The sequence below is a fragment of the Hyperolius riggenbachi genome, chromosome 4, assembly GCF_040937935.1.
Source record: "Hyperolius riggenbachi isolate aHypRig1 chromosome 4, aHypRig1.pri, whole genome shotgun sequence".
Classification (NCBI taxonomy): domain Eukaryota; kingdom Metazoa; phylum Chordata; class Amphibia; order Anura; family Hyperoliidae; genus Hyperolius; species Hyperolius riggenbachi.
In genome coordinates, this window is record NC_090649.1 from 333,319,155 (window position 1) to 333,327,903 (window position 8,749).

An 8,749-nucleotide genomic window follows, 5' to 3' on the forward strand; every position below is an offset into this window, starting at 1 on the left:
CAGTGTAACGCTGGACATTCAAAGAATGTGCAGCATGCTGTGCGTTATAGGTGGTTTTAGCTGCGTTAGACTGTTTGCACATGCTCAGTAAGGGGAGAGTCCGCTATTGTTCCTAGCCACATGGCTAATTAATATTCACTGCACTGTAGTGTTGTTCAGATCATGAACGATTCGGATCTTTGATCCGGATCTTTTTTGTGAGTTGAATCATCCAGATGATCACAATGAACAATTCGGTTCACAGTGGATGTCTGGAAGAAACAGGAACTGCAGCTTCTGTGCACAAGCACAATCTTCCTGCTGCATCTCTCCCTTCCCCATTAGCACCCTCAATGTGCCCTCATTCTCCTGAACCTCTCACTCTGCTGCACCCCTGCTTCCCTAGTAAAATGATTCAAAGATTCGGTTCAAAGATCCGGATCTTTTCAATGATCCGATTCGAATCATCCGAATCATTGAAAAGATCCGGACTTCCCAGGATAAAAGGTAAACGCCGCACCAAGAGCCGCATAACGCGGCTCAATCTGAAGTCCAACTTCCACACCACCATGCGTTGTGTTAGGGGCACGTTATGCGACCTTAACGACCCCTAAAACGCAACGTCTTGGTGTGAAAGAGGCCTTAGTGCTGGATTTGATTGCAACTTAATGGAGTACTTACTGTTATGAGTTTCAGAAGAATGAAATGTTTCCATGGGTTGTTTGTAGTAATATTGTGCTTTATTTTTTTTTTTTTAAACAACATTTTTATTTTGAACCCAGCATATGTTCTGACAGGAAATGGTACATTACAGCTGTAACATAAATGTCCGTTACAAGATTATGTATCACGTATAGACATCTCACATAATAAACGTATGTACATTCTTTAATTACAGCATTATTCTTAGCTCTATTTCCTGTCGCCCCTCCCTACCCTTCCCTTACCTTAGAAACCCCCTTAACCCCCCCCCCCCCCCCTTCTGTCACCTCTGAGAGCAGATCATTTGCCATTTTAGCCTTTATGAATATTGTGCTTTAAAAGGGAAAGCAAGGTCACATGTTAATTAACTTGTTAATGACACATTAGGAGTATTGTCAGAAATAGGTTACTCAGCAGTATATTAACAAATAAACTGTCTTTAGAAACAGTAAGACGTTAGTGAGGAATAAATTAGAAAAGCAAAAGGGTAAACGGGTAAATGTCATCCAATATAAGATTATTAATTTGTATTTATTTAACGCCAACATCTTTTGTAGTGATGTGCATAGTACAAAACAAATAATGGGAAACAGATACATGAGAGGTTCAAAACTCTGTACAATCAGGACATCCAGCAATACAAATACAGACATTGTTGATTAGTTTGAAACCAATACATGGGCTGGGGGGATGCCGCTGAGCAGCTATCATGTAGACCTTGTCTCACTACATGAAAAAGAAAAGTTAAAAAAAAAAAACGGATTTGCTGCCCCCTGGCGGATTTTTAGCAAACCACCAGGAGGGTTAAGGGGGCACCAGGACCTCCATAAAACTCCACTCCCACACTGGTGTTTGGCTCGGCCCCCAGACTGATGCAAGGCCCTGCCCCCATAAGCATGTGCATGTATAGTGAACTGATTAACGGCTCTGCCTCTGACACAGGAGACCAGGGTTCAAATCTCGGCTCTTCCTGTTTAGTAAGCCAACTCCTATTTAGTGAGGAGACCTTGGGCAAGACTCCCTAACACTGCTCTTAGCCATCCCCTTTCACTGTTGCATTCTCAGTAGCTTCACTCCCTCCCTACAGACCCTAAGTAAGCCCCTGTCTCTCCTTACCCTCCCCCCCTGAATCCTCAGTAGCCTCATTACCCCTTCTACCCCACCACACCACCAACCACCAGTAAGTCCCCTTCTCCTCTTACCCACTCTCTAGCATCCTCACTGTCTACCCGCAGACCCCCAATAAGCCCCATTTCCTTGCCATTCCCCAGCATTCTCAGTAGCCTCACCCCCCACCCCCACAGTAAGCCCCCTCCCTCTTGCCAACCCCCAGGGACATAGCAATAGGGGGTGCAGAGGTTGCGACCGCAACCACAGTATTAGCTCTCTATTGGTCCTGTGCTCATAATAATCACTTCTATAGATACTTTTAATAGTAGTAATCATTAACAACCTGTTCCCCATCCCCTTCTTGCACCTCTGACACTGTAGTTGCCATTGGCAGGTTTTGGAGTGCCATATCAATTGTTATGTATAAAGTGCTTGGGGGGCCCCATGTACAACTTGCATCAAGGCCCACCAAGGGTAATACACGGCTCTGACACCTGAGGCTGATACATGGCTCTGACACCTAAAGGCTCATACACGGCTCTGACACCTAAGGCTGATACATGGCTGACACCTGAGCCTGACACACAGCTCCGACGCTTGAGGCTCATACACGGCTCTGACACCTGAGGCTGATACACGGCTGACACCTGAGGCTGACACACAGCCCTGACACCTGAGACTGATACACTGCTCTGCCACCTAAGGCTGATACATGTCGCTGACACACAGCTCTGACACCTGAGGCTGATACACGGCTCTGACACCTGAGGCTGATAAATGGCTCTGACACCTAAGGCTGATACACGGCTCTGACACCTGAGGCTGATACATGGCTCTGACACCTGAGGCTGACACACGGCTCTGACACCTGAGGCTGAAACACAGCACGGCTGACACCTGAGGCTGACACACAGCTCTGACATCGAAGGCTGACACACGGCTCTGGCACCTGAGGCTGACACACAGCTCTGACACCTGAGGATGATACACGGCTCTGTCACCTGAGGCTCATACACGGCTCTGACAGCTGAGGCTGATACACAGCTCTGACACTTAAGGCTCATACACAGCTATGACACTTGAGGCTCATACACAGCTATGACACTTGAGGCTCATACACGGCTCTGACACCTGAGGCTGAAACACAGCTCTGACACCTGAAGCTGATACACGGCTCTGACACCTGAGGCTGATACACGGCTCTGACACCTGGGGCTAATACATGGCTCTGACACCTGAGGTTGATAGAGGTAAACCCTTTTATTCTGTATGTGTTGATTTGGACGTTATACAGTTGTTGTTGACACGTCTCTATGGAAACGCCTCCTGTGCAGGCGTTTATTGCGTCTGATTGGCCGCATGGTCTGTGGGCGGCTTTGTGTCGCTACGTATTGCTTATTTTGATATTTTGTATTTTGATCATTTGACGCTGCACTTCCTGGTTGGATGATTAACCAATAGTAGACGAGGTCAGGAGTGAACCTCATGGCTAGCCATGCGGTATTGTATGCAGCGTTGTTTGGCTGCATTCCTCACCTCCAAGTTGAATTTGCATGTTAGTGCACTAGTCTTCCTCTGGGTCCGCTGGAGAAAACTGGTAAGCGGATTAGCTGCTTGAACTTTGATTTTATTGGTGAACTGGACACAGGGATAGTATTTAAGGATATGTCTTATGTTGCATTTGTGTGGGCTTTTCGGCTTGATAAAGGGCTGGAGACAAGAAACAGCAGGCTGTTGTCGCATAGCCTTATGATTTTATTGTTTTTTCAATAAAAGAGCTTATATTTACTGCAGTGCCAGCCTCCATAGTGTATATTGCCACTATCTGAACCAAGGAGTGCGGTGGTCTGCTGAGGCTTGGGCACGCTGATTCTTTTGGAGTGAGTGCCACTCTTTTTATCATTGGATACCTGAGGTTGATACACAGCTCTGACGCCTTCGGTTGATACACAGCTCTGACGCCTTCGGTTGATACACAGCTCTGACACCTGAGGCTGATACACGGCTCTGACACCTGAGGCTAATACATGGCTCTGACGCCTGAGGTTGACACACAGCTCTGACACCTGAGGCTGATACATGGCTCTGACACCAGAGGCTGATACACGGCTCTGACACCTGAGGCTAATACATGGCTCTGACGCCTGAGGTTGATACACAGCTCTGACACCTGAGGCTGACACACAGTTCTGACCAGGGCCGGGACGACACATAGGCAGAAGAGGCCCCGGTCTCTGAGCGGCAGGTCATCAGGTCAGGATGGAGCGCTTTCAAAGGCATTTCAGAAAAAAATGTTGTTTTTTTCCACTGTCCTGAGAGACACAGCTAAGGGAGGGAAGATAAAAAGCTTTTTGCACAGTTGTTCTAAAGTCTGCACCTGATAAGGAGTCATACATAGTTTAGATTAGTAAGATTGGTAAACAGTTCCTAGCACACTAGTAAAGGCGCTCAGCTGGTCTGCAAGTTTGTTTGTTTTTTTAACTCTTCTTCACTGACTTATGTCAGTGATGTCATCCAGCTGCTCCCCCAGGAAGCCGCCCAGTCACGCATGGCTGGCTGTTGGAGAATGGAATTCTAACGGGGAAGGCGAAAGGCATGTGTGGTGTGTGTGTATGTGAGAGAGAGCAGCCCTGCGCCCCCTCCTCCATCCTGAACCTGTGCTCTGGAAGTCAGGGAGACAGGCTGTAAAGGCTTCTGTACTTCCCCTACCCCCTCCACTCCTAGTACTGATAAGGACCTGGACTTACAGAAATGACACTGAAGTGTTCTAATGCTGCCATGCTAGAGTAAAGGCAGCCATACATCTAGCGATGATGGGCAGATTTCACCAAGAGACAAATCTCTCTCTAATACAATCTGATTAGAGAGAGATCTGTTGTGCCCATACACCTCAGACCGATTCCCCATCGATTTTAGCATGACATCTCTTGGGAATCAGACGAGTCCTCAGCTTCTGCGGCATCCACCGCAACCCCCTAGTGTATAAATGTGCCCCCCAGTGTGTATTTATACATAACCTGTCCTGTGTTGCCCACTGTGCGGTGCCCATCTGTCATCCGCTCCTCCATTTGTGCTTCACAAGCCGCTGGCATTTAGCACGTGTGACATCACACATGCGTCACACACTATATGCTGGTGGCATGTGAGCCACAAATGGAACAGGAAGAAGCTGAAGGTGGATGGGCACCGTCTGGTAAATGACACAGGACAGGTAATGTATAAATGCACGCATGGGGGCCCATTTACAATATACACTTGGGGGAACAGCGCCAGGGGTTTTGTCACATCCATCACTCGCACCACTTTACAAAGTACATAGTCATGTCACTGACTGCCCTCTGATGAGCTCACTTTCTAATCTCTGCCATAGTCATAATCTAATCTCCTACCATATTATTATTGTGTATTTATATAGTACTGACATCTTCTGCAGCACTTTACAGAGTACATAGTCATGTCACTGACTGTCCTCAGAGGGGCTCACAGTCTAATCCTACCATAGTCATGTTCTAATGTTCTAACATATTATTATTGTGAATTTATATAGTACCAGTGGCGGCGCCAGGGGGGTGCTTAGGGGTGCTCAAGCACCCCCTAAATTTGTCCAAGCACCCCCAAAGCACCCCCTGGCGTGAACTGACTTCAGGCGTCTAAGAGACGCCGAGTCAGTTCACAGCGTCAGCCCAGAGCAGCAGGCAGGGCTACGGTAAGATGGCCACCCGAAGCCCTGCTCTGCAGACTTGGAGTCTGCAGTGCAGGGCTTCGGGCGGCCATTTTCCCGTAGCCCTGTTCGCCGGGTAATGCAGGCTGCTGCAGGAAGGAAGAGGATCGTGGGAGCTGAGCTGCGCGCCACAAGGACGTTGGGAGAGGAGGAGGTCGGAACAGGAGGTCTTCTGATTAGATGAGTAAATGGGGTTTTCTTTTCTTTTTCAGGTGGTGCTGCTGATTGTAGTCAGAACTGCTGAGCATTGTGCATATTGGGGTCAGATCTGCTGAGCATTGTGCATATTGGGGTCAGATCTGCTGAGGATTATACATATTGGGGTCATATCTGATAAGGATTGTGCATATTGGGGTCATATCTGATAACGATTGTGCATATTGGGGTCATATCTGATAAGGATTGTGCATATTGGGGTCATATCTGATAACGATTGTGCATATTGGGGTCATATCTGATAACGATTGTGCATGTTGGGGTGATATCTGATAACGATTGTGCATTTTGGGGTGATATCTGATAATGATTGTGCATATTGGGGTCATATCTGATAACGATTGTGCATATTGGGGTCATATCCGATAACGATTGTGCATATTGGGGTCATATCCGATAACGATTGTGCATATTGGGGTGATATCTGATAACGATTGTGCATATTGGGGTCATATCTGATAACGATTGTGCATATTGGGGTCATATCCGATAACGATTGTGCATATTGGGGTCATATCCGATAACGATTGTGCATATTGGGGTCATATCTGATAACGATTGTGCATATTGGGGTCATATCTGATAACGATTGTGCATATTGGGGTCATATCTGATAACGATTGTGCATATTGGGGTCATATCTGATAACGATTGTGCATATTGGGGTCATATCTGATAACGATTGTGCATATTGGGGTCATATCTTATAACGATTGTGCATATTGGGGTCATATCTAATAACGATTGTGCATATTGGGATCATATCTGATAACGATTGTGCATATTGGGGTGATATCTGATAACGATTGTGCATATTGGGGTCATATCTGATAACGATTGTGCATATTGGGGTCATATCTGATAATGATTGTGCATATTGGGGTCATATCTGATAACGATTGTGCATATTGGGGTCATATCTGATAACGATTGTGCATATTGGGGTCATATCTGATAACGATTGTGCATATTGGGGTCATATCTAATAACGATTGTGCATTTTGGGGTCATAGCTGATAACGGTTGTGCATATTGGGGTCATTGAACGTGTTTTTTGTTCAAATCTGCTCACATTACGTGTATTTTCTTAAAAAAACCTGCACAATTATGTGAATTTTCTGGGGAAAGGGTCACCAAAACTTGGGCCCTCTGTCTTTGCGTTGCACTTTTAAAGGGAACACGAGGTGAGAATAATATTGAGGCTGCCATATTTATCTCCTTTTAAGTAATACCAGCTGCCTGGCTCCCGTGTTGGTCCTCTGCCTCTAATTCTTTCAACCATAGACCCTGAACAAGCATGCAGCAGGTCAGGGGTTTCTGACAATATTGTCAAAACTGACAAGATTAGCTGCATGCTTGTTTCTGGTGTAATTCAGCAATGTTTGCTTATGTGATTGTTCTCACATAAGCGATGAGCTTTCTTTCCAATTCCAAGCGCGGCTCCTGCACAATTTCTAGAGCTTTTGCGATTCAGTACAAAGTATAGCAAAATCACTAAGCAATTGAAAAAGCGCTCTGAAAAGTGATTTGCTGATCGCTTTCATGAATAAACACATTGTATTTATTAATTTTCCAGGTCAAAGAGTTCACTTCCTGGTTGACGTCAACGTTGACGTCGCTGCTCAAAAGCATTTAGAAAAGTGCTTTTCAAAGCGGAAATCGCTCTGAAAACGCAGGGAAAACCACTTACAAAAGTGCTAACAAAATCACTCAGTGATTGCTCTGGCAATTTATAATGTGAACAAGGCCTAATAGTGTTTAATAATCTGCACACCTACCTTTTGCGGGGATTAGATGGGTGCTGAACTGGATCAGGGAAAATCAAAAAGTAAATGCATAGTTTATAAGCTTGCTGAAAAGTATTGGTGATGCTCAGATATTTGCTTTCCGTGGTTTTTAAAGCATAAATATGAAAAGTTTATTGGTAATATTTCATATTTATCAAATAGATAATAAGACTGCATGATCTGATCATACTAAAAATAAAAATATACACACTATTTAACTCATATGAGTATCCTTCATTACATCTACCAATTTTTGTGGCTGCAAATCATAAATGACCCACTTCATCTGCATCATTAGATGCCACTTCCACTTCCATATTCTTAAAAGTACAACTGAAGCCAGAGGGTATGGAGGTTGACATATTTATTTCCTTTTAAGCAATACCAGTTGCTGGGTTATCTTGCTGATTCCCTGCCTCTAATACTTTTAGCCATACACTCTGAAAAAGCATGCAGCATTAGGTGTTTATGACATTATTGTCAGATCTGACAAGATTAGCTGCATGCTTGTTTCTAGTGTTAGTCAGACACTACTGCAGCAAACTAGATCAGCAGAAATTGATAAGGCAGCCTCCATTTTTTTCTCACTTCAGTTGTCCTTTAAGCTCATGCTTAAATGTTGATAACATGGCCATATTAAAGGTATTAGAAACATCTATTCTGTGCAGCCTGTCATCTGTTATAAGTGAATTTGTGACACTGACCTCTCCATATACCAAAATTAAGGTTGCTCTCCGGTCTTGGGGTTATTGAGATATCCTGCATACATTCAGGGCGGTACTATATTTACTGAGAAAATCAAAGCCCATAATAGCAGTGCACAGTCATTGTCACCAACTGCAATTTGAAATTCAGTATGTGAATCATCCTCACTTGGAAGCTTGGAAGGTACTGACTGCATTAGGCTGCATTTGAAACCACAGAAAAATATAAATTTTCCCTAAACCTATAAAGAAAATCCAACTTGTTTTAATTGTGATCCAGTTCCTTTCCAACTAAAGCACTGTAATTACAGCTAATCATGCATACTATCAGTCTAGACACATTAAAAAGCACTACAAGGTCTTAACACCGAATACCGAAATCATTGATATACAATATGTTTTTATAGGAGAACTCCAGGATGTGCTGAATAAAAGCCCCCCTGATTACAATGTGCTTTAAAATTTGGCTGAAAATAACGTTTCCTCCTTGCAAGCAGCTTCTGTCAGGCAGGGGCGTAGCAATAGGGGGT